We start from the raw sequence: 26,186 nt of genomic DNA, 5'->3' as shown, positions 1-26,186 counted from the left end.
AAGATTACAAATGCCAAGGTGTCTCCTTCCTTCCTCCCACCCACATACCTGGGGAAAAAATAATCCCTACTATTCTGTAAAATAAGTACAGTATACATCTAAGTATAGATAGGTAAACCATTCCTTACTAATGCAGTGATCAAACTTCATAATGTTAAACACTTCACAGATCAAAACCTGTCATAACAAGAAGAAACTTAAGTGTCCAGGGCAGTCTCCTGTATACAGTATCATGAACGCTGGTTATTAGATGCTGCACCGTCTAATTCAGTCAGAAAACTAAGATGAGTTGTCTGGCAAGCTGAAATGCTTATGCAGATGAAACAACTGGAGGTTGTTTCGCTTCCACGCTGTGTCTGTTCCATGGTTTACTTTGCAAACACCCTTTCTTTTCCATAAACGTGGCCACTGTGGTTCTGCAAAAAGCACAACACTGATACCATTTTTCAAGCCCTTGCATTCTGCACTAGAGTATTTTGTGCATGCTGAGCCACTGGGCGAGAATCTGCTTGTTTTCCTTGAACGGTGGGTTTGTCACAAGAACAAACATCTCTTTGCCACGTTTGAAAAAAACAACCATATCTGAGCGGCACAATCTTAAAGCAAGAGTGGGGGGAATATTACATAAGCATTACTTATGGCACACAGATATTCTTCCTCAAGTTTCAAATGGATCTACAGATTCTAAGGGATCTTAAGATTTTTTTCTAAGTGTTACTGATAACAAACTTGCAATAAAATATGTAAATGCTTTATTAATACAGTGCTCTTTCCCTCTTTGTTTTGCCCCAGGCAGTTTTCTATCTAGAAAATGCATACAACTTCAGAATATGACCACTGATTTCACCATTGCCTCCCTTATCTTCATTTTTTTAGGAGTTTTAATAGATTTGCCCTGACTGAATAAAGTGTAAGAACTCAATCCTGTAAATCTTTCCTTTCATCATCATCTGACGCTACAAACTACCTGGCTGCCTCATTCAGTTGTGATTGATCTATCTGCAGTCTCAATATTTGAGAATCCAACCGTCTTTATGGTTTTGCTAAGTGAAGACAACATTCTAGAGAAAACTTACTTCTGAATTCATATCCTTCACTAGAGATAGTTTCTAGACTTGGTGAAGTAATCTCTTTCTACCTCCAGGTAAAAGGTAAAACCCCTGGATCAGGAGTCGGCAACCTGTGGCTCCGGAGCCGCATGTGGCTCTTTTACACCTTTGCCGCGGCTCCGGGGCAGATACTAGCGAGGGGAGGAGGCGCATTGTGCGCCCCGACACTTCCCACTGTGGCAGGCGCTGTACTGGCTGTGACGTCGCATGGGGGCGGTGCGTGCGTTAGTCACGCACCGCCCCAACGTCACCTTCCTGCCCGCTACATTGTAAGGGGCATGTACGCTGGTCACTGCATTGAAAGGGGGCATGTACGGTGGTCACTGTTTTGAAGGGGAGTGAACACACACACACACACACACAAAAAGGTAACTTGTTAATTTAACATTTATTTCTATGAGGAGGAGTAATTCTGAGGTGTCAAACAAAGAAATAATAATAAAAAGTGACAAAAAAGTTATTTTTATAATGACGAATTTTGCGGCTCCCAGTTGTTTTTTCTTCGGAAACTGGTCCAAGTGGCTCTTTTTGTCTTAAAGGTTGCAGACCCCTGCCCTGGATGATTAAGTCCAGTCAAAGGCAACTATGGAGTTGTGGCGCCAGCATTTGTCCACAGACAGCTTTCTGGGTCATGTGGCCAGCATGTTTAAACCGCTTCTGGTATAATGGAACACTATGACGGAAGCCAGAGCGCATGGAAATGCCATTTACCTTCACACCGCAGTGGTACCTATTTATCTACTTGCACTGGTGTGCTTTCGAACTGCTAGGTTGGCAGGAGCAACGGAAGCTCACCCCGTTATTGGGATTCGAACTTCCTACCTTCCTGTTGGCAAGCCCAAGAGGCTCGGTGGTTTAGACCACAGCGCCACCCACGTCCTAATAATATTGCATACTTAGTACAGTTAAATGAAAATAATTGCCAATATTTGGTCCCTAGTTGACCAGATTGCCATGTTCACAGCCCCAAAGCTGCAAGCACCACCAGACCTCACTGATACTGAACTCCCTTTATCCTCTTCTTAGAATCTAGTCGACATCTTTGTCAAAAGCAATGCCATTGCTTGAGCTGCTCAGAATCACAGCAAGTCTAGGCGTCGGGAGATGTCACACCCACTGTGACTGCAATTAGCTTACTGGTTCTGCCTTGAGGAGTTCTATGGCTTCAAAGCTAGGCATCTGGGTGGAAAGGGGGCCTGCAGAACTCATTACAGAAGTGGGGGAACTTTTCTTACCACCCTACCTCTGGCATGCCAAATTTGACAGGTGGGCAGGACTGACATATTGTCAGCAACCTCTGCAGGTGAGGTGGATTACTTGTGGAGGCTTTCTGTGCAATAGGAAACAGACCACATATGGGGATCCTCCATTGTGTACAGTAGGCTTGCCCTGTATAAATTAACCCTCCACTAGGTGGTGAGTGGTAGGACACAAGCGATGGGAACACAATTTTTTGTGGTGGTGGGGAGAACTAGGAATGGGAGAGAGTTTAGTTCACGTTTAAAGGTGGACCTACCTAATCAGCACTGTCCAGAACAATGGCAGAACCAAAACACAGCCATCTTTTGAAGCTCCTTTGAATTTTGCAATTCTAAATCATGTGTTCCAAAACTCACAGACTGAGGTGAAGTGTCCATCAAAATGCTCATATTTGTGAAAATAGTCTACAGAATTGCATTATTTTAGAGAAATTTGCTGTGCCGAGGTGTGTATATTACGTATCTCACAAATAATAATAATAATAATAATTTATTATTTATACCCCGCCCATCTGGCTGGGCTTCCCCAGCCACTCTGGGTGGCTTCCAAAAGAATATTAAAATACTATAATACGTCAAACATTAAAAGCTTCCCGAAACAGGGCTGCCTTCAGATGTCTTCTAAAAGCCTGGTAGTTGTTGTTCTCTTTGACATCTGGTGGGAGGGTGCCACTACCGAGAAGGCCCTCTGCCTGGTTCCCTGTAACTTGGCTTCTCGCAGTGAGGGAACCGCCAGAAGGCCCTCGGTGCTGGACCTCAGTGTCCGGGTTGAGCGATGGGGGTGGAGACGCTCCTTCAAATGGATGTGGAAATGTGGAGAACTGAATTGAAGATTAGAAAAATTAGAAGCAGAGAAACCAAAATGGACAGCTTCATTTACTCTTGCAGAAACACAATGGAAGGTGTGTGTCTGCTCTCTCCCTCATACAATACTAATCTTCTGAGGAGAACTCCTACCTACCTGCCAGACATCTGCCCATCTGATCTTCTGCGGGGGTGGGACCAAACCATTACTTTCCACAGGTAACAAGTCGTGACTATTTACATGCCCTCTTGAATTCGCTTCCAATATATAATTTTTCTGTTCTCTTTGTTTTTCCTTCCATTAGGCTTCCTCAGCCCCCACCTCTCCTCCAACTATTCCATTAAGGGCTTGTACTCATTCCACTATAAATTCTTCAGCAATGTTTTCCCCCCTGTTCTCTATTTAATATTCTTATCCAGGGCCTCTAGATAACAATATTCTTAATGCAGTCATTAGTTTTATACTGAGCATTTCGATGTGGGCCAAAAGATGAGGCTTCCAGCCTATTATACCGTTTGCCACTGCAATACAGAGAGACAAAAACGAAGAAGAAAATTAATATTCCCAAGATATCAAAGCAATGACGTACACACCACATTAATATTGAAACGCTGTTCTTGCGTTAGTTAAAATTGTGTTCAGCAGAAGAACCTACACAGTATTAACAGGAGCAAGACTTTCAGAGGCAAGACTTTACTCCCCCATTGTCTGTCAGGGTGAGCTTAAAATAAAGTCTTTAAAATTTTATTATTTTAAAATGGAAAATGCCAGGTAAACTCATTACTTGTTTAGAACATTTCTGTGCCTGCCTTCAACAAAGCCTCTCAGGGTGACATACTGGAATATAATAGAAGCCAGTAAATAGATAAAACACTACAGGAAGCAAAGAAAACAAACCTATACAATTCAGCAAAGCATAATATTAACATAAAGCAAATTTCTATTCCCTGCTGAAATGTCTGGGCAAATAAATAATGTATTTGCCTGGCACTGAAACGACATCAAGATTGGTGCAAGGTGAGCATCTCTAAGGAGGGCATTCCATAAGCTGGATGGTAGGATGGAAAAGGCTGTCTCCCTCCTGTGTCAGGGGTCGTCAGGAGACACAGAGGAGAGCTTTCGGTGATAATAGTAGAGAGGTGTGGGCAGCCCACTGACAAAATACAGAAAAATAAAACATAAAGAGCAAGCAGACAATTAAACAAACCCAAGTATATAATACATATTAATAAAGCAATCTGTTGATAGATAGAACTAACATATTAATCATAGCTGACAAAATGAAAAGCTAAATTCCCGTGGAAGGTATGTTTAGATTTAGCAGGAGTGAATACATTAGCATTCACTGCTGGCAAACGTGAAAAACCCAAGAAACAAGGAAGGAATTAAGAGTTGTTTAGGGCTTTGGTGGCTTGTGCATGACAACCAGCTTCTTGCATAATCGTAATATCCCTCCGTTTCTCCATCCACTGCTTCAAGGAAGAGGTAATTTCTGTTTATAAGAGGATAAAGCGGACTCTGAATAAATTAAATTTACCACTGCTGAAAGGGACTTCAGAAATACAGACCAGGAATGAAAAAAATCAGGCAGCAAAGTTTCTTAAAGAAAAAGTTTTTTTTTTATTTGGATTTTTGTCAGACAAAAAGCAAATAGGGTGCATTCAGGAAAATGAAGAATGCCCACCCCTCCTTGGGGGTAGCTAACTCATATACCTTCTTGCAAAGCACAGTTCAGCCCCTTGGCATCCCTTTAGCCAATGATTGACAATTTCCTATGGTCATTGATGCATATTCATTAAAGCTCAACCAATTAATAAATTGGTGTGTCCTTTCGGTTCCAAGTTGCCTATTCCACTAGGTGGCGCTACTGGCTTATAACCTATTTACCAGTTCCTGGAACTGGGCTTGAGCAGGTGTTTACTGGAAGCGCATCCTGTGGTTTTGACAGTTTCTCTAGGTGGTTAGCTACGTCCTGCTTGTCAGGGGTCGTTTCTAAGAAATGGCTTAACCTCAACTGGCAAACTTCCTGCAGGGGCAAGCTAGCTGCACCCACAAGCTTGCATGCTTGCTGCCTCTGCAAAAGGTGGCAAAGTGACAAACATGAGAAAGAGAAATAGTCTTTAGCTTTCTAAAATGACTTTATGCTTTTAGCTTCTAGTTTGCTCTCTAAAATGGTGTCAGAGGTTCTTAAATGGCTTTAGAGGTCCTTAGCCTGGCTCTCCATTGGTCATCCTGACCTTCACCCCTTCATTCCCCCCTTTCCATCACGAAAATGCTGACCGGCACGGTTCTCCATTTTCGCTTGATGGACCTATAGGTACAATATCATAGAGAGCCAGGAAATGTACACTTCTGTGGATACACTGGCCTCCCTCTATGACCCTGTCAAGTCTTCAAATATGGTGCTGGGAAACCACGTAGGTGGTGTTCAGAATCGTGACCTCGCACGCATACCCAGCACTCAGACCTGTTCAGGCTCTTGGCCACAGCCGTGGTCATGTTCAGGAAGGTGTTCTCCCTCCACCCGGTGGCCATCTGAGAGGCGAGAACCATCAGGAGGCAGGGTATGATCCACATCCTGATTCGAGGGATGTTCGGTGCCCCAGAACAAAGAACTGTACCACCAACACAGAAATACCACAAAAGGGTAATACCACAGGCCAAAGGGATGGGGGCCCACGAAGGCTAGGTCATGTGGGCCTCTAACTCCTGGCCCTACTGAGGCGTGAACAGCATCTACACACAAAACGTTCCCACTCTACACAAGGAAAAGTGGCCGCCTGGCACTGATACACTGTTAGGCCTCGGGAACTATAGGGATGGCAATAGACTCTGTAAAGTTCAAAGGCTGGTCCTACTGGGTGGAGGTCACCTACGTGGTCTCTGACCAGGGCCTATGGAGGCTGAAGCCTGGGGTGGCAACCCTTATGCAGCCACAAGAATACCCTACCACATTCAAGGGTATTATGTGTGGAGTTACCAGGCCAGGTATTCTTCTGGGATTATGGGAGGCTCGAGCCACCACGACAACCACAGGTGGGGCTGCAGGATTTACTGGCACTTGTTCAGCAATTTCAATGCGCACCTGGTTCAGGCTCCCTCCCCTGCAATATTTGCATTAAGATAGGCTCCGTCCCATGCAACACCTGGATTAAGATTAGGACCTGGTCTACCAGATGGGGTTGGTACAGTGCTCTACCCCCTGAGTGACAGTTGGTTACCCCCCCCCCCACACAACAGCAAGAGCGGTCCAGAACTCGATAGATTTCGACCGTCTCTGCAACTTCCCGTAGGAGCAGTACCCATGTGCGCTGGACAGTGGTGTGGAAGAGAAGCCACAGTGGGGTAGTGGGATGTTTCAATACGGCAACCTCATCAAACCCCTGTTCCCAATAGCCAATGACCACGCCATTTCTTACCACTGGCAAGACGAACCAGTCATAGCAGAGGTCCGCAGGCCAATAGGGTCGGTATGGCTCAGTGGGGTCAGGACAATAGGACATAGAGCAAATCAATACAGAACATAATAGAGAAAAGGGGAAAGTCCTTGTGAAAGTCCTTGTGATGATCAGTCGCAGGATCTAGTTGCCCGTGGCCTAACGCGTTTCCGGTAGCGTCAGACACAAGGTGATGATCAGACGCGTGTGATGCATTCTCACCGCAGTTGGGATGGAGAGGAGGACGGTATACGGGCCTCGCCACTTAGGGATGAGGGGGTTGCGCTTCCACGCTGTCAACCGGCTGGAACTGGTGGACCGGCTCAGCGAGACTGCACGGTGTAGGCTCGAGGTAGTACCTGGAAAGGGAAGCAAACACACACGGGGACAGGAATTGCACTTGTTCCTGAGTGATGTGATCTCCCACCCGCCCCAAACTGGCGGGGATGTCTCGGACGAAAGGGCGTGGCCTGCCATACAAAAGTTCAAAGGGTGATAGTCTCAGTCTCTTGGTTGGAGCGCTCCGAATCCGAAACAAGGTAATGGGCAGGACATCTATCCAGTGTAGTCCCGTCTCCTGGGTCAGCTTGGCCAAGTGGGTCTTCAAGGTGCGATTCATAAGTTCAGGTTTTCCCAAACTCTGGGGTCTGTAGGCTGCGTGTAGCCTTCAGTTTATCTGCAGCGCCTTGCACACTTCTTGCACAACTTCATCAATGAAGGCAGGGCCATTGTCACTGCCAATACTTCTGGGGAGGCCAAATCGGGATATGAGTTCATGTAACAGTTTCTTGGACACTTCACGAGGTATCTCTGTTCTAGTGGGGTACGCCTCTGTCCAAGCCGTCAGGGTGCAGACAAACACAAGCAGGTATTTGATGCCCCTAGTTGGTGGTAGTTCAGTGAAGTCCACAATCAGGCTTTCCATAGGGGTAAAGCCCACGTGTTGTACACCCGGTGGTGGAAGGTGGCCTTGTCTGGGGGTGTTCTTGGCGCACAGGACACACCCCTGGGATATAGCAGCAACTAGTTGAGAAAGGTTAAAAGTATCCCAAGGTGTGCTCTGGCCACTGGACCCCCTAGATGAGTGGACTCGTGGTAATTCTTCACAATCACGGTAGCCAGATGTTGGGGCACAAAAACATGGTTGTCTGGTAGACGGAACCATCCCTCCTGGAGTGTTGCTCCTTCCTGGCATGCCCACTGTTGTTCCTCCGGTGTGTAGCGTGGTTCCACATCGTCTGGAGTGAGTTGTGGGATGAGGGCTGCGTTGAGTGCTGGTGGAGGTTTCAAAACTGCTTCACGAGCTGCGTTATCTGCCTTCCGGTTGCCCCTAGTGACCATGTCCCGGCCTCTCCGATGGCCTTTGCAGTGCATCACGGCAATCTCTTCGGGACCCCATACTGTTTCCAGTAACGTCTCAACTTCTGGACGTTATAGCCTTGCATCCAACTGCCAATTGCAGGGCAATGCCTTTTGCTGTTGGACTTCGCCTCAAAACACAAACAACTCTTGGAGACTTTGGCTTTCTTAGAACTCTTGGAACGGCTTGCCTGGCTTGCACCCCCACTTCTGGGTGCTCTGCTGCCTGAGGAACAACTTGTAACTGCCTTCCTCTTCCCATATCTCAGCCTCTCTCCAGCCCACAGTCCATCACACAGATTTATTGAAGCGTAGAAACAACTTCCCAAAACAGCCTCAGCCCCCTCTGGGCTTGGTACTTTTTCTGGCCATCCTCTAGCCCCCTCTGGGCTTTCTGGGCGTCCCACAGCCCCTTCTGGGCTTCCAGCCCCCTCTGGTCTGGCTGCCACTGTGGCCTGACATGCTGTCTTCAGTGGCTGCCACGCTACCCAGGGCTTCCTCCCTTGGAGTATTGGCAACAGCCAAGAATCAAGGCTGGCCCTTAAAATGGCTAGGACCCTTTGGTCTCTCTAGAGCATCAGGCACGTCTGCTTCACAAGCTTCCACTGTGCCTGCAGTCTTCTCAATGGGTTGGGCAAAGCCTGTTTCAGCCTGTGTACCCCTTATATTCCATAAGGGTGAGAACCGAATGGGGCACATTCACATGCATCTCCTGGCCAACATGAACTTGCCTGCTTCTTCCACTAGTGTGGCGGTGGCAGTGACAGCCCACAGACAGGGTGGCCAGCCTTTCGCTGTGGAATCTAATTGCTTGATAGTCTCAAAGGCTTCTTGTTGGGCTGGTCCCCACTCAAAGGGGTCTCTTTCTCTTCCTCTGGTACTCTCATTTAGAGGTTTTGCTAAAATACTGAAGCCTAGGATCCCGATTTTGCAAAAGCCTGCTGCTCCACAACTTTAAGCTTGTCTTTTAGGGATATCACAATCTCTGCCTTTCCTTGCAGTGACCTTTTGACAATTTCTAGATGGTCAGTATGTTCAGCAAGTTGTCTGGATAAATTAGCTAAATCTTCATCCCTTTTTTTTTTGCATTTTGTAAAGTGAGCTGGTTGTGTGAATCTTTCACTGATTTCAGCTCATTCACAAAACTTTGTTCTTTGTTTTTCTTTTAATTTTAGTAACTTGTTCAATTTCTCCTTTACAGAGATATGTTCATCGACCTGGGATTTAAGATGGTCTGTTTCCTCCTTACATTCTATTTCTGTTTCTTGCAATTTTTAGCTGATTTACTTATTTGTTCTTTAAGCAATTTAATTTGTGACTCACACTCCATGAGTTTGTTGTTGTAAGTAACATCACAAGTATTGATTGCAGAATGAAGATCTTTAACTGTTTGGCTAGTCTCTTTGTTTTGCCTAACAAATTCTTCATTCTCTTTTGTTTTACTAGTGTTTTCAAAAAAAAAATTTTCTCAGCCAGTTATGATTTTATTGCACTTAACTGTTCAGAAAGTTCTGAAAGCTTTCTGCCTCCACTGTTCACACCTTTGGTTTGTACATCTTTCAGCAATTTCCCTGTCTTGCATTTCATACTCTTTGCATTTGATCTGACATTTCAGAATATTAATCTGCTCAGAATACACATTTGTATTTGAAATAATAACATAAATTTCTTTGTCTTTCTCAACTAAAACCTCTCTGAGGTTGTCAAATTCTCTTCCATGCCTCTGGAGGTCTTGAATTAGTTGAGACCTCTCTTCTAAATGACTTGTGTTTAATCTATTAAGTCCTTCATTTGTCTGCTCAAGATCCTGTTACATTAATTCTATAGCAGCATCCTGTTTCATGCTCTTTTCTTTTATTTTCCTCTGTTAATGCAGTAATAACTGCTTACTGTTCTGTACACTCTTCTCCATAAACACTGCACTTCTTTTGGACATCTTCCCTCTCCAAAACCTGACATGAGGGAGTGACTTTGCAATGTTCAGTCCTGCATTTCTTCAACCGGGGGGGGGGGTTGTCATCTACAACCTTCAGCCAGTTGTCTATATAGGGGATCTGGTCAGGATGTCCCCCCCTGGTCTATGCCATAGTCTCCGCTGAATCCTTTCTTGAAGTTGTTTAACATACATTGAAGGGGAATTACTGGACCTTTCAAGCCTTTCGAGCCTCCCCCTCCCATTTTCAGTATGGCCCTGTACAGCGTCCCCACACCAAACACTCACACATTCATTTCGCAACTTTTCTCACCCAGGTGCGGTCGCCCGACTGGGAAATGGAGTACTTGTTGCTACGACCCCAGGGGAATGCCCCGGGGTAACACACATACATGCACAAAATGCCTCTCTCGCCAGATGTTGTACCATACACTAACCACCCTGTGCCCCCCCTTTCTCTCCTTCCTAATACCAAAGCGTGGGTGGTTGGGTCAACCCTTCTCCTTAATGCCACTATCCACTGTGGGAAAATGATTGCTTGTACTTGAGAGCATGAGCAAAGTTCTTATTGTTGCAGGGTGATTTCATAGCTAGAAGCATCCTTGGAGCATGAACAGCGCGTGAACAGCTCGTGCTGTCCTATATGATTGGCTAACGTAGCATGGCCTGATGCTAGTGCGAAGGTCCTTATCTTCTGGCTTAGAACAAATTGCTTGCTTGTATTTTGTATCTTTCTGATTTCACACAATAAAAGCTGTGCTGCATTAGCCCTATGAGCAGCCATATTTCGGAACCTATCATGGTGTGAGACTGATTTTTCTTTGGATGCCGAGCTGCAACTCGACAATTGGTGCCCCGTGTGACTGCCTTCGGACTTCACGTTGTTTTTCATTATTCAGCACTCACCAACACGTCGTTCATCCACGTAGTGGATCCCTGGTGAGTGCTCCCGTGTGATTTCTTTTGGATTTCATGCTGTTAAACAACGTTCAGCCTCACCTCGCCTGGCAAGGGCTGCAGACGCGTTGTTCATCCACGTAGTGGATCCCTGGTGAGAGCTCCCGTGTGAATGTGATTCTGGACTACGTTACGGACTTATCAGCACTTACTTCCGCCCGGACAGGGCAAAAGGCGCCTCCCTCATCCTCCTAAGGATCCCTCCGGTAAGTGCTCCCTGCTCTTTTTGCAACTCTTGCAATCATGGGAAAGTCTCTCTCTGCACCACAGAAAAATTTTTTTAAAGACCTTAAATTCCTTTTGGCCAGTAACAACCTTGCTGTTCGGAAAGCTGACCTTAAGTCCCTTATAAAAGCCCTGGACACTCACTGCCCCTGGTTCCCCCAGGACGGAAATTGGGAGTTAGACGATTGGAAAAAAATTGGACACTTCTTTCAAAATCATCCTCAGATTGATGTCAAGGTTTTGCATGCCTGGAGTAACGTCTACAAAGCTATGTCGTGTTTAACTCCTTCAAACATTCTTCTGGCTGCTGCCACAACTTCTTCGCCCGCCCTCCCCGCTCCTGCTTTGCCTGCCTCAAACCTACCTCCTAAACCGCCGGACATTTTCCCTTCGGCTCCTCCTGTCACTCCCCTGCATTCTTCAAATTCTGCAGCACCCCCCGCTCTCCCACCTCCTCCGCCCAAGGCATTTGGCACCGCTCCTACAATTCCTCTTCAAAGATCTCTCTGTGCCACCGCTCCGTTGCTGCCTTTTGATTCTGATACTCCAAATCTCTTTCCTGTGATTGCTCCTGCACCCTCAGCCCCCGTCATGCTGAGCCAAACCGATGTTCTCGATGGGCTGACGGGAGGAGGAAATTTTCTTCCTATTGCCCAACAGTTGGCCCTTGATCCTATGTATTGGGCAGCCACCACAGCCTCATTTCAGGAGGCTTTGGCCTCTGTCCCTGATGACAAGAATGAGCGCAATGGCCAATTGGGGAGCGTCAGACAGGGCCCTGCAAAGCTCTATGGACAATTTGTTGATCGCTTGTACAATACCTTCAAGTGGCAAGTTCAGGACCTGGCAGCACAAGAACCGATTGTACGCCAGCTTGTGTTTGATACTGCAAATGAGCACTGTACGCAAGAGCTGCGCCTTCTAATGGCAACATCAAATATAGCCATTGCTGATATGCTTAAAGCCTGCCAGTCAGTGGGCACTGCTAGCCACAGCCTGCTAGCCACGGCCTTGTCCTCCGCCGTGTCCCAAAATCCTGCAAAGGATAAAACCTGTTGGCTTGACAGTGGCTAAGGAAAAAATCCAGCGGACTTTACGCATTACGTACCTGGGACACAAGCTGACACCATCTGCAGCCATTCCAGTTACGCCTCAACTACAGTTTCCTGGTCATCTTAAACTGGTGGATTTACAACAAATTCTTGGACAGCTGAATTGGATAAAGAGTTATTTGGACCTGCCCACCTCCACTTTGTCTCCACTATTTTCTGCCCTTAAAGGACATAAGGATCCAGCAGACAAGATCACAGTCACCTCTGCAATGGAAGAGGCTCTAACCACTGTGAACAACCATCTCCGCAGATGTATGGTGGACAGGATTCCTTCTCTTTCCATGGCACAATTATCACTTGCAGTATTTGCCACCTCGCTCCTTCCAACAGCTATATTGTACACCACAGGCCAAAAGCCTGGGACTGTGTCTATTGTGGAGTGGCTTCACTTGCCTCATACTCCCCCACGGAACGTGTATGCTACTCCCAACAGCGTCATGGACCTTGTTGCTAAGGGCCGACATCGAGCCCTTGCCCTTTCTGGAATGGACTTACAGTCAGTGTACCTGCCTTTCTCCCAGGAAGAATTTCAGCATCTGATGATGACAGCCGTTTCTACCCAAATAGCGTTTGCTGATTTCTTGGGAAATATCATTCACAATCCTCCTAGAGACCCTCGTTTGTCTTTCCTTACAGGGCTACGTTATGTCTTACGAACTGCCTTGTCCCCCTTACCTTTACCCTCCGCCCTTACTGTGTTCACTGATGGTAACAAATCCAGAGGGGTGGTGGTGTGGGAAGAGGAGGGGGGATGGAAAAGTTTGTATACTACTGAGCAGTCCTCAGCACAACGTGCTGAATTGGCAGCTGTAATTTTGGCATTTCAACAGTTTGCTAATATCCCTTTCAATCTCATTGTGGATTCTCAGTATGTATATAATCTTTTGAATGTCTTACCATTGTCTTATATCACTCCTGCTATTGATCAAAATTTGTTTACATTGTTTTCCACTTTGCAGAACTTGGTACAAGCTAGAACTTGTCAGTTTTATGTAGCCCATCTCAGATCTCACACTGGCCACCCTGGGTATTTGGCAGAAGGTAATGCCCGGGCAGACCATGCTTTGAAAAATGGTATTTTTTCGGACTTCCGGAGGCGGCGCGAAGCAAGCAATGGCGGTCCTCTTTGCGCTGCGAAGAGGGGCTCCGCAGAAAAGGGTCGTTCGCTGCGGCAAAGCGACGACCCACTAAGAAAAACCACGAGCAGAGTGAGCTCGTGGCCGTGGGATCCGGCGGGCACCTAGAGCGACCCCCAAAACGAAGAAGGGACCCCGTAAGGGGCTCCGGAAGCGCGGAGGGGAAGCGGTGCTGTGGATTCATCGCTCTTTCTGCGGGAGTGAAGCCGCGCGGCTGTTGCGGATGAGCGCCGACCTTTCTTCTTTTTACATTGGATTACAAACCAACTACTCGTGAGTAAGATTTACTCAAAATTGGATTACAAATTTATGAATTTGGCTGAAAGCGGGAGGCGAGAAAAAGGAAGTCCGTCTCCCGAGGATGCTAGTGATCAAAGCAAAGATTTGACAAGCTGGAAGCAGTGCGGAGAGATTTTAAAGTGAGACATCATACGTTCGGAAAAGTCGGAAACTGAAGCAGGCAAGTTACTTTTATTTCCTTGCTATTTTCTGTACCTTATTTGGGGACTTTCTCCTCTACTGGACTTTTCTAAATTCTAAAGACTTTAAAACCCCCAGTCCCGGACTTGCAGTGGGACAAAAGGCTACTTTGCGGATACACTTATAAATTTGAAATGGACATTTAGAGGCATTACTGTTGGATACAATTAAACAACTATACTTTGCACCTTTTAAGAAACTTATGGCAATATTGTGAGAGCCCTGCTAGAGGGAAAAGGTCTTTTCCAAGGATCATCGTTAATTTACTTAACTTAAGGAACTTTAATGGCGTCTGAAACTTTGTTTCTTCTTCCCTGAATTGCAACATTACTCCCTCTAGTGGAACTTGGGACTTACAATTTCCTGAGAACCAACTTTGCTTTGTCTTTCTGTGGTTAGATTGTTTACGCTTGTGCCTGCCTTTCTCATGAAACTTTTGACAGTCTGACCTTGAATCCAAAGACAGGTGTGGAATGAGCGACAGGGTAAAAACAAGAGCTGCGTCGAAGGCAGGGAAAGGCAAACTGACACAAACAACCTTGTTTTCTCAGGGACGTAGATCTTCAGTCCCTGCTGTTTTACAGACTGCACCCTCGCCAACAACACCAGCTGAAGAAGCTGAACAACCAATAGGTGAGGATATGGCATCTGGAGGATCTAACACTCTTTTAGAGGAAATGTTACAACAATTCGCAATTTTGAACAAAAAAGTGGATGATCAAACTGCAAAAATTGACTTAGCCACATCTTCAATTACCAAACTTTCGGAACAGGTGGCCAAGCATTCACAAGATATTGGAAACTTAAACGACGCAACATCTGAAAATCGAAAATTGGCGGAGGCTGCGATTGGAAAAGCAGAGGCTGCAGCTAAAGGAGTGGAGGAACTGAAAGGAGAGGTAAGACCGCTCCACAAACATATTACAGACCAGCAGGCCTACCTGTCTTTGGTGGAACTGCGAAACAGGGAAAATAACCTGAGATTACGCTCTATCCCAGAGATTGAGAAAGAGGATTTGACCGGCTTTTTAACGGCAGAATTTTCCAAATTCTGGGGTATAAACCAAGACACAGATTTCAAAATAACGACTGCATTTAGATTGGGAAGAGTCGTTGGGAAGGACAGGCCTAGAGACTGTTTGATTATTTTAAGGACTAAACAGGAGAGAGACAAGCTACTTGACCTACACTTCAATAAAGCACTTGTAATCCAGGATAGAAGAGCACAAATTTACAAAGATATCCCTAAACAATTACTGGATCTAAGAGCCAACTACACTGACCTAACTGGACTTTTGAGAGGTAACGGAATACCTTACAGGTGGGAGTTCCCACAAGGTGTCTCATTTAAATACAAAGGAAAGAAGATAAAAATCAAAACGAAAGAGGATTGCCAGAAGTTCCTACACGATCACGGAGAAGACCTACAGAAAGGAGCAGCTATTTGGCCACCACCAGAGTTAGGGAAAGAGTTACCACCTTCGGACTCGGACAAAAAAGAGGACACCCCACAAGAATAACAACAGATTGATACAAGATGTCTCTGCAGCTGTATAGTTGGAACATTAATGGCGCGAATTCCCCAGAAAAACGCAAACGGATCTTCCATATCCTAAAGAAAGAGAATTTGGATATAATTTGCTTGCAAGAAACCCATGTGACAAGGGTACACAGGAAGGTGTTAACAAATAAAAGATTAGGCCAAGAATTCATCTCATCAGACAGAGTCAAGAAGAGAGGCGTGGTGATTTACGCCAAAGAGACTCTTTCACCGAAACTTTTGTTTAAAGATGAACAAGGAAGAATCCTGGCTATTGAGATTTCGACCCAAGGAGAGAAAATTTTGATATTAGGAATTTATGCACCAAACGAGGGGAAATCAGAATTTTATAAGAAGCTGCATGAGACATTATTGGACTATCTGGACTATTCTAACATCATTATGATGGGAGACATGAATGGGGTTGTCTCTACTCTTATGGATAAGTCACAGAACCAGAATTTGACTAAAGATGGAAGACTACCAAAAACTTTCTTTGAACTAACTGACAATATGGATTTAATTGACTCATGGAGGACGAGAAACCCCCTAGGTAAAGAAGGAACCTTCTTTTCGGAGGCCCACCTGTCATGGACAAGGATCGACCAAATTTGGACAACTAGAGGGCTGGCACCTAAGACCACAAAAATAGAAATCTGCCCAAAGACTTGCTCCGACCATAACGCCCTGAAAATGGAAATGAGATTTACTACTGCCGACTCCTTCAGATGGAAAATGAATGACAACCTGCTAAGAGATCAAGAGATTGTAAAGAAGGCCCAAAAAGCTTTAAAGGACTATTTTGAAATCAACTTGAACACCTCGGTGGAAAAAAGAACAATCTGGGACGCGAGCAAAGCTGTTATGAGAGGGTTTCTGATACAACAGAATACGATCAAGAAAAAACTCTGGAATGGTAAAAAAGACAAGATATTGGAGAAGATAAGAGACGGCGAGAAAAAATTAAGATTAAACCCAAAATCCAAAGAGACCTTAAGAGAAATTAAATTCCACCAGTCACAATATGCGCAACTGATTAACCAAGAAGTGGAATGGAGAATTAAACAAATGAAACAAAGATCATTTGAATCGGCGAATAAATGTGGGAAACTGCTAGCTTGGCAGTTGAAAAAGAGACAAAAATTAAACTATGTTACCAATCTAGAAGTTGAAGGAAAGAACATTCAGAAACCGGGAGAAATTAGAAAGTGTTTCCAGAAATACTTTAAAAAGCTGTACACACAAGGACCCGAGGATGTAACCGAGATAGAACAATTTTTGAAAGAAAATGGTCTTCCAGAAATATCTCAAGAGAAGAGATCAACCCTGAATTGTAAAATAACACAACAAGAAATCGAGGATGCCATTCAGAATATGCAGCTGGGCAAATCTCCAGGACCTGATGGACTTACCTCCAAGTATTATAGGACGTTAAAAGACTATTTGATACAACCACTAGAGGAGGTTTGTAACCAGATTATGGGGGGAGGGAAGGCACCAGATACGTGGAAAGAAGCATTCATCACATTGATACCTAAAGTGGAAACTGAAAAGACTCAACTCAAGAACTACCGTCCCATCTCACTCCTAAATGTGGATTATAAAATATTTGCGGATATTCTGGCCAACAGATTTAAAAAAGTATTAAATGAGATAATCCATAAAGACCAGGCCGGCTTTCTCCCAGGTAGACATTTGTTTGACAATACCAGGAACATTATTGATATCTTGGAACTTTTACAAACAAATATTAACACCAAAGCAGTATTGATCTTTATTGATGCGGAGAAGGCCTTTGATAATATTTCCTGGAAATTTATGAAGAAAAATTTGGAAGGGATGGGAGTGGGAAGGGGGTTTGAGAATGGAATAGAAGCAATCTATTCAGAGCAAAAAGCTAAGTTGATAGTGAACAATGTGGTGACAGAAGAACTTCATATTGAAAAAGGAACACGACAGGGGTGCCCCCTATCCCCCTTATTGTTTATTTCAGTCCTGGAGGTTTTGCTGAACATGATAAGGGAGGATCGGCAGGTACAAGGAATACGGGTCGGAGCGAAACAATATAAACTGAAAGCATTTGCAGATGACCTGGTTTTAACACTACAGGAGCCAGAACCCAGTACAAAAAGAGTTTTAGAACTGATCCAGAAATTTGGTCGGGTGGCGGGTTTTAAGTTGAACAAGCAAAAAACTAAAGTTTTAGGGAAAAACTTGACGGCCATGGAAACAGAAGGGTTTCAGAAAGAGACAGAACTAAATATTGTTAAGAAAGTGAAATACCTGGGGGTCAATCTGTCTTCCAAGAATTTGAATCTATTTAAAGATAATTATGAGAAATGTTGGTTAGAAGTTAAAAAAGATTTAGAAATTTGGTCAAGACTGAAATTATCCTTGTTAGGCCGAATTGCAGCTATAAAGATGAACGTTTTGCCAAAGATGTTGTTTTTGTTTCAAGCCTTGCAGATTGTGGACAGAGTGGAATGCTTTGGAAAGTGGCAGAAGGACATTTCTAGGTTTGTCTGGCAGGGCAAAAAGCCCCGAATAAAGTTTAAGATATTAACTGATGCAAAAGAGAGAGGGGGGTTTGCCCTGCCGGACCTAAGGCTATACTATGAAGCGGCAGCCTTCTGCTGGATGAAAGATTGGATTCTATTAGAAAACACTGATGTCCTAGATCTGGAAGGCTTCAACAATTCGTTAGGTTGGCATGCGTATTTGTGGTATGACAAGGGTAAATCATATGGAATGTTTAAAAACCATATTGTCAGAAAAGCAATATATATGGTCTGGAAAAAATACAAAGACTTATTGGAAAGCAAAACTCCGAGGTGGATCTCACCAATAGAGGCCAAAGCTCGGAAAACAACCAATATGGAGGCTTATTGGCCGAAATATTGGGAAATAATAGAAAATATTGAAGGTAACTGGAGATTGCAGAGCTTTGAAAAACTAAAGGATAAGGTGCAAAATTGGCTGCATTATGCCCAAATTAATGAGGTTTTTAAGCTAGACAAAAAAACAGGTTTCCAGGTGGAAAAATCGAAACTTGAGACAGAGTTGCTTGAACCAAAGACCAAGCTATTATCGAGAATGTATAACTTGCTGCTTAAATGGAACACCCAAGATGAGACAGTTAAATCAGCAATGATAAAATGGGCTCAGGACATTGGTTATAATATTATGTCTGATGACTGGGAAAGGTTATGGACCACCGGTATGAAGTTTACTGCATGTAATGCTTTGAAAGAAAACATTATGAAAATGGTATACAGGTGGTACATGACCCCGGTTAAGTTAGCTAAGATTTACCATTTGTCCGATAACAAATGTTGGAAATGCAAGGAAGCTGAGGGAACATTCTTCCACCTCTGGTGGACCTGCCCAAGACTGAAGGCCTTCTGGGAAATGATCTATAATGAGTTAAAAAAGGTGTTTAAGTACACCTTTCCCAAGAAACCAGAGGCCTTCCTTCTGGGCATTGTCGGCCAGAAGGTGTCTAAAAAGGATAGAACTTTTTTTATGTACGCTACAACAGCAGCAAGAATTCTTATCGCTAAGCATTGGAAGACCCAAGATTTGCCCACACTGGAGGACTGGCACACGCAATTGATGAACTACATGGAATTAGCCGAGATGACTGCAAGGATTCGAGACTTGGGAGAAGAAGCAATGGAGGAGGACTGGAAAAAATTTAAAAACTATTTGCAAAAGTATTATAAGTTATATGAAACATAAGATGTCGTGTGATTGGGAATCTAGCCCCAGTAACAAAACTTAATTATTTATGAAATTTGACAAGATTTATGAAAGAATTAAGGTTTAAATGGGTAAAAATGATATTATGGTATATTGTTCAGAGTATATATTGATCAAGAGATTTAAATTTAAACTGTAATTGAAAATTGAAAGAAACATATGAAATAAGGATATAATTTGCTGATAAATTTATTGTTAAGAAATGCATTCTGCGAGGGATGGGGGAAGTCCAATGGAAATTTGAAATGAGTTATCGAAATGGTTGTGTTTTTCTTTTTCCTTTTTTTCTGGTCTTTTTTTTTTTTTTTTTTTCTTCTTACTTTTTGATCTCTTTGTTATTTCTGTAAAAAATGTAATAAAAATTATTATAAAAAAAAAATGAAAAATGGTATTTTTTCATTGTTTTCAGACCCATTTGAAAGTCATTCTGTATTTCATCAAAATGCTAAAGTTTTGGCGAAATCCTTTTCGCTGCCCATTTCTCAAGCTCGAGACATTGTGTCACAGTGCGCAGTATGCGCTAAATCTCCCACAGTTGTTCCTTTCGATGCAGTCAACCCTAGAGGCCTGCACCCTCTGGCAATTTGGCAAATGGATGTCACCCACACGCCTTCTTTGGCTCCATTTTCTAGGGTACATCTCACTGTGGACACTGCCTCTGGCTATATCTGGGCCACTCCTCTCAAAGGAGAAACCACTCGACATGTTATTCAACATTTAATGCGCTGTTTTGCTGTTATGGGAAAACCCCATACCTTAAAAACTGACAATGGCCCTGCGTACATTTCTCAGGCCTTTTCTGATTTTTGTTCTTTGTGGGATATAAGGTTGACTCATGGCATTCCTTTCAATTCTACAGGGCAGGCGATAGCCGAGCGTTCTCATTTGACCTTTAAGACCCTTCTCAACAAGCAATTGGGAGGTCGATCGCCTACTGTATCTGAAATACCTAATGCTGTACATCAAGTATTGTTTACTCTAAATCATCTCTTGTATCCCCACAATAAGGATTTTACGCCTGCTGAACTTCATTTCCGGAAGGAAGAAGTATTGCAACGCCCCTTAGTGTCTTACAGGTTGCTTCCAGATCCACAGTGGAAGGGTCCAACTTCCTTGATTTCCTGGGGTCGCGGATTTGCGGCAATTGACGTAGACGGAGTTCCCCGATGGGTTCCAGCCCGCTGCGTTCGACCTTGGCGCTCTTCTGTTGCCTCGTCTTCACCCAAGGAGACACCAGCACCTTGAAACCGTATTTTACGCTGCTTGCCGGTGATGACCTCTCACCTGACCTCAACCCGCATTGCAGTTGGAGACATCGCCATATTGATGTGCCCTGGATAAAGTCACCTTCCACAGCTGTTCCAGTGTTTCCTGGCACGTTGAAAGGCCATCTTCAACCCTATCGCGTTGGCCCCCCTTCCCCCTGGGAAGCCACCGTTTCTACCACTTATCGTTACAGTTTTGCCGCCTCTTGTCTGGGAAATGAACCTGGCTTTGAAGGATGCCCTCGTCAGACCGGCATCGCTTGGGTTTTGCCTCCCAATAGCGACCATCCCATCTGTGTCACCACGTTTCGTTGGGCTTGGATTATTGGCTCAGCAGTGCACGGAGCAGTACATGAGGCCTATTTACAGCAAATGGGCTCCTGTATCTGCAGAAATGGTTGTGTGACTTCTTCTGGATTGTGGTTTTTACATGCCAATAATTGAGCCACGAAATATCACACAGGTTGCTCAGAAACAGCCATTGGACTAATTTACCATTCTCATCCTTATTGACATCACTTGGATTTTACCCCCCAGATATTTTTTTTTCTCCTCCCTCAGGAGTCCTGCCCTATGATGTGTTCCCCTGAACATGTACAGAGGGCTGTCTTGGAACTATTGTGGACTCTTGGCAAGGGAGGGGGTGAGGGAATTTCAGTGTGTTCCAGTTTGTTTCATTTTTGTGCTTTGGCATGGTTCCCGGACAGAAAGTTGCAATATGGTTCTTTAGCAAGGCCTGCGACAATGGGCTCTGTTTTCGACCTTGTTGCAATCTTTTTAGTTACAGCAAGCGGAATATGCTTGGCTAGTGCCTTTTAGCTGCTGAGAAAAATGATTTTAAAAAAGCTATTAACAAAGAAATATCAGAAATAAGAAATGTAGTTCTTCAACATCATTATGCTTTAAATGTAATCTTTGCTTCTAAAGGTGGAATTTGTGCCTTAATTCATTCTCATTGCTGTATGTACATAACTGATCAATCGACCAATATCTCTGCTACTATTGATTATATGGAACAAATGATAGCCCATAATCCTTTGAATCCACCTGAAGGTTTTGATCCATGGGATTGCTTATTTTCTTGGTTGCTGTCAGGGGTTCAGGAGCAGAGACGCAGAGAAGGGAGGAAACAGAGAGCGAGGGGGAGGAATACGAAGGAGGGATGAGTGGGGATGACGACCCGAGATCCCCGAGCCTGTCCAGTGAGTCCGGGGATTCCCAGAAGGGAGCGCCAGCGGTCAGAGCAAGGGGGGAGAGCAGGGGGAAACCCCAGGCAGAAGGACCCAGAGACGTTAAGGAGAGGCGCAGGAGATGGAGCAAGGCTAGGGTAATAAGCTGGTGTGCTAGAGGCGGAAACTCAGACGGATCTTCGCCGGCCTGACATAGAAGACGTAGGGCTGCACATTGCAGTTTGAAAATGGAACCTGTATAACGTGAACGCTGGTAGCGTGGTCCTATGTGAGCTGGGACTGGGTAGCAGCCCTGACAGTTGCCTAATGGATTATGGTTAAGAAATATATTATTGATTGTATTTGCATGTATTGCTGGCTTCATTATGGTGTGTTGTTGCATTCAGTGCATACCCTCTTTGATTTCCCAATGCACTGCATGGTGGTACCGACCACGGCCCACCACAGGGGTTACAAGAGGAGTTTATGTTGCAAAGTGTAGACGCTTAGGCAATGAAGTGTACGATTTGGAATAATGGTCCCTCTTTTCCTCTAATAATATAAACAAGAAAAGGGGACATGTGGGAAAATGATTGCTTGTACATGAGAGCATGAGCAAAGTTCTTATTGTTGCAGGGTGATTTCATAGCTAGAAGCATCCTTGGAGCATGAACAGCGCGTGAACAGTTCGTGCTGTCCTATATGATTGGCTAACGTAGCATGGCCTGATGCTAGTGCGAAGGTCCTTATCTTCTGGCTTAGAACAAATTGCTTGCTTGTATTTTGTATCTTTCTGATTTCACACAATAAAAGCTGTGCTGCATTAGCCCTATGAGCAGCCATATTTCGGAACCTATCATGGTGTGAGACTGATTTTTCTTTGGATGCCGAGCTGCAACTCGACAATCCACGCTGGAGATTTGATCAGGATCTCCCTTCTCCTTAATTAAAGGAGGATTTCCTATCCCCTCAGGGCTTGTTGCCATGTACTCACCCCAGCCGGCTGTTCTCTGCCCTGTCCTCCCAACCTCGGCTCTTCAAATCCGTTGTCCTCTGTCCCAGGATACAGCAAGAGGGTCAAGTTGCCTTCTGTCCCCCTCCGAAGAAAAGGTTCGGTGTGCACCTGGAAGCCAGGAGGTCCGTTGACCCTCCGCCGTCACTGCCCAGAGGGCAAGGGAGCTGCCTCCTGGTCTCTGAGGACACTTAAAGTCCTTCTGATCCGAGTCACTTTTGGCACCAGAAATGAAAGGGACTTCAGAAATACAGACCAGGAATGAAAAAAATCAGGCAGCAAAGTTTCTTAAAGAAAAAGTTTTTTTTTTATTTGGATTTTTGTCAGACAAAAAGCAAATAGGGTGCATTCAGGAAAATGAAGAATGCCCACCCCTCCTTGGGGGTAGCTAACTCATATACCTTCTTGCAAAGCACAGTTCAGCCCCTTGGCATCCCTTTAGCCAATGATTGACAATTTCCTATGGTCATTGATGCATATTCATTAAAGCTCAACCAATTAATAAATTGGTGTGTCCTTTCGGTTCCAAGTTGCCTATTCCACTAGGTGGCGCTACTGGCTTATAACCTATTTACCAGTTCCTGGAACTGGGCTTGAGCAGGTGTTTACTGGAAGCGCATCCTGTGGTTTTGACAGTTTCTCTAGGTGGTTAGCTACGTCCTGCTTGTCAGGGGTCGTTTCTAAGAAATGGCTTAACCTCAACTGGCAAACTTCCTGCAGGGGCAAGCTAGCTGCACCCACAAGCTTGCATGCTTGCTGCCTCTGCAAAAGGTGGCAAAGTGACAAACATGAGAAAGAGAAATAGTCTTTAGCTTTCTAAAATGACTTTATGCTTTTAGCTTCTAGTTTGCTCTCTAAAATGGTGTCAGAGGTTCTTAAATGGCTTTAGAGGTCCTTAGCCTGGCTCTCCATTGGTCATCCTGACCTTCACCCCTTCACTGCCTTTATTGGATCTTTCTCAAACTGGGCAGCAGAGTATAAATCCACAATGATGTTAAATTTCTAGACATTCGGGGAGATTATGGTGCACACCACACTGGGCATTAAAGCAATTCCAACGTATCACAACCTTTCCAACACAGCGTGCTATGCTATTTGTGTAATATCCAATGTCACTTGAGTGGGGTTCCATCACGTGATAGGACTTCACTCTTCCTTTCTCGTGTGGCCCCCATGTGTCTTCCAAATCTGCTTCACAGCATCCTTCCAAAACTCAAGAGCAAAATTGGGGGCATGGTGGGGGCTGTGGGGAGGAGGACTTATCCCTTTCACAAATGGTGTCCATCTTTCTGGTGGGTGGACATAGCTGGATTCCACCCTTTGTTTATTGGGTACAAGAAACAAAGAATATGTATATAATACCAATAATAAAACATTTTCCACTTTACATTTGGTATTTGACTTCTCCCCACCCTTCCATGGTTTCCTCATATTATCTATTGCTGCTGCATATTATAGTTATTCTATACATTCTTTCCGCCACATTATTCTTAGTATACCTTTTACTGCTATACTTCAAAGCTGATTGCATTTTAACATATTTACATTTTAAAAAATAATAATCTACAAACAATTTCCAATCCTCCTTGAAAGCTGTCTCATTTTGCTCTCTAATTTTACTAGTTAAGCTTGCCAATTCAACATATCCCATCCATTTCATCTGCCATTCCTCTTTCGTAGCTACCGCGTCAGTTTACCATATCTTCTGGCTAATTCATGATGATTTGCTTAATTCAATCAATCAGCAACCCAACAAAGAGGGAAGTGCCTCTGGAAGTCTTGCTCCCATTAACCCCACTTTGGTTCTTCCACTGAACTCCAAATTCAACTAATGGAGAGGAATTATAGATAGTATCAATGCAATGTGGACCACATCTGCCTTACAGCAGACATTGTGGCAAAATGTCAAGAACATTAATTTCCTTCTGCTTCCTATTAATCTACTTTCCAGTCATGTTTATCAAACACTTCTTCTAGATCCATTTTCGAAGCCCAGGATTATGAGGGAAACATCCTCCCTCAAATAGCAACTTAAAGCTTCAGGAGCTGGATTCAGTATAGTATTTTACATTACAAAGGGCAGCATATAAACTAAGGGTGCAATTGGATACAACCCAAAACATGCTTAACATTAAGGGCAGAAAAACTGGTCTTAACAGGTTGTTCCTTTTAAAGCTAAATGTTGATAAGGCTAAACCAGGTGAATTAACTTGGAATAAACTACCGAATTGGCCTGAATATAAGCCACACTCGAATATAAGCCGCACCTTTAAAATTGGGGGGGGGGAGAGAAAAAAGAAAAAATACCCGAATATAAGCTACTCACTTTCCTTGCTACTCCTGGCTGCATACTGGGGGGGGGGGCATGCTGCGTTGCCAGCGGCCTTTCCCCTTCCTCACACTCCCTTCCCGGCCTAGGGTGATAGGACGGGACTGTGCGTGGGGCGTGCACCGCTTCACTACGCTCTTGGCGCTGTTTGCCCCGTGCTCCTTGCTGCATACCGTAAGGTTGCGAATATAAGCTGCACCTGTGGGTTAAACCACAGAGCCTAGGACTTGCCGATCAGAAGGTCGGCGGTTCGAATCCCTGTGACGGGGTGAGCTCCCGTTGCTCGGTCCCTGCTCCTGCAACCTAGCAGTTTGAAAGCACATCAAAGTGCAAGTAGATAAATAGGTACCGCTCCGGTGGGAAGGTAAACAGCATTTCTGTGCACTGCTCTGGTTCGCCAGAAGCAGCTTAGTCCTGCTGGCCACATGACCCGGAAGCTGTATGCCGGCTCCCTTGGCTAATAAAGCGAGATGAGCACCGCAACCCCAGAGTTGGTCACGACTGGACCTAATGGTCAGGGGTCCCTTTACCTTTACCTAAATATAGTGGAGCCGGAAACAACAATACAAGTCTTGCCAAGATATTCATAGGAATAAAGCGATATGAGCACACTCTCCCGAGGTGAGAATTGAGTGCCCCTCACAGCTATATAGAACAGAGGCGAATAACTGGTGTCTAATTGTTTCCAAGGAAAGAACATAAGAACAGCAGAGTGGATTGCAACTGGTTTTTAATATCAGCAGAAGATTAGCATTAATTATTTCCAATTTACTCTAATTGGCCTCATATTTTGAAATGGCTTCAAAGTGTTCTAGCTCAAAAATGTCTTGAGTTAAAGCAGAAACAGGCTTGATTTTGTATAAAAACAGTATTGTCAGCCAACATCAAAAGTTCATGCTCTGTGACGCCAGCAGGGCTCTTTAATTTAGCTTGCTTTACCAGAACAGACTACAGAGCCAGCAGGAGAGAGATAAGCTGCAACAAGTCCAGAAAGTTTACATCATATTTTGGTTCGCATCACTATCCAGCTGTATAGGATTCTGCATGCGCACTGGCAGATATGCAAGATCTTCTTTGCTTCTAGGTTGCATGATTACCTTTGCAGACAGATATTTGCTCCTTGTCGAGAATCCCCAGAGACTGATGAGCCCAGCAGGTCTGTTCTGATATAAGAGAGCCTTATTAAACCCATTTCATCAACTATTAGAACAGCACTCTGGCTGGTGGCAATTCTTGCCTGTCTCTGTGTGGAACAAGCAGCAATAAAAAATAATAAATGTGCTCATGAGTTGCAGAGAGC

General features: G+C 44.4%; 1 long non-coding RNA gene across 2 annotated transcripts in view; it reads right to left on the bottom strand.

Annotated features, from left to right (window-relative positions):
• LOC309542699 overlaps positions 1-26,186 on the bottom strand; it is a 31,695-nt gene that overhangs the window by 1,850 nt on the left and 3,659 nt on the right. Inside the window, exon 3 of one of the 2 annotated variants that reach the window (XR_014224380.1) lies at positions 24,865-25,085. This is a non-coding gene — a long non-coding RNA (uncharacterized lncRNA). The remainder of the gene's footprint in view (positions 1-24,864; positions 25,086-26,186) is intronic. The other variant, XR_014224381.1, reaches the window with a different exon arrangement.

The sequence above is a fragment of the Podarcis vaucheri genome, assembly GCF_965113315.1.
Source record: "Podarcis vaucheri genome assembly, chromosome: 1".
NCBI classification, from domain to species: Eukaryota; Metazoa; Chordata; class Lepidosauria; order Squamata; family Lacertidae; genus Podarcis; species Podarcis vaucheri.
This window is presented reverse-complemented; position numbering and strand designations above follow the sequence as displayed.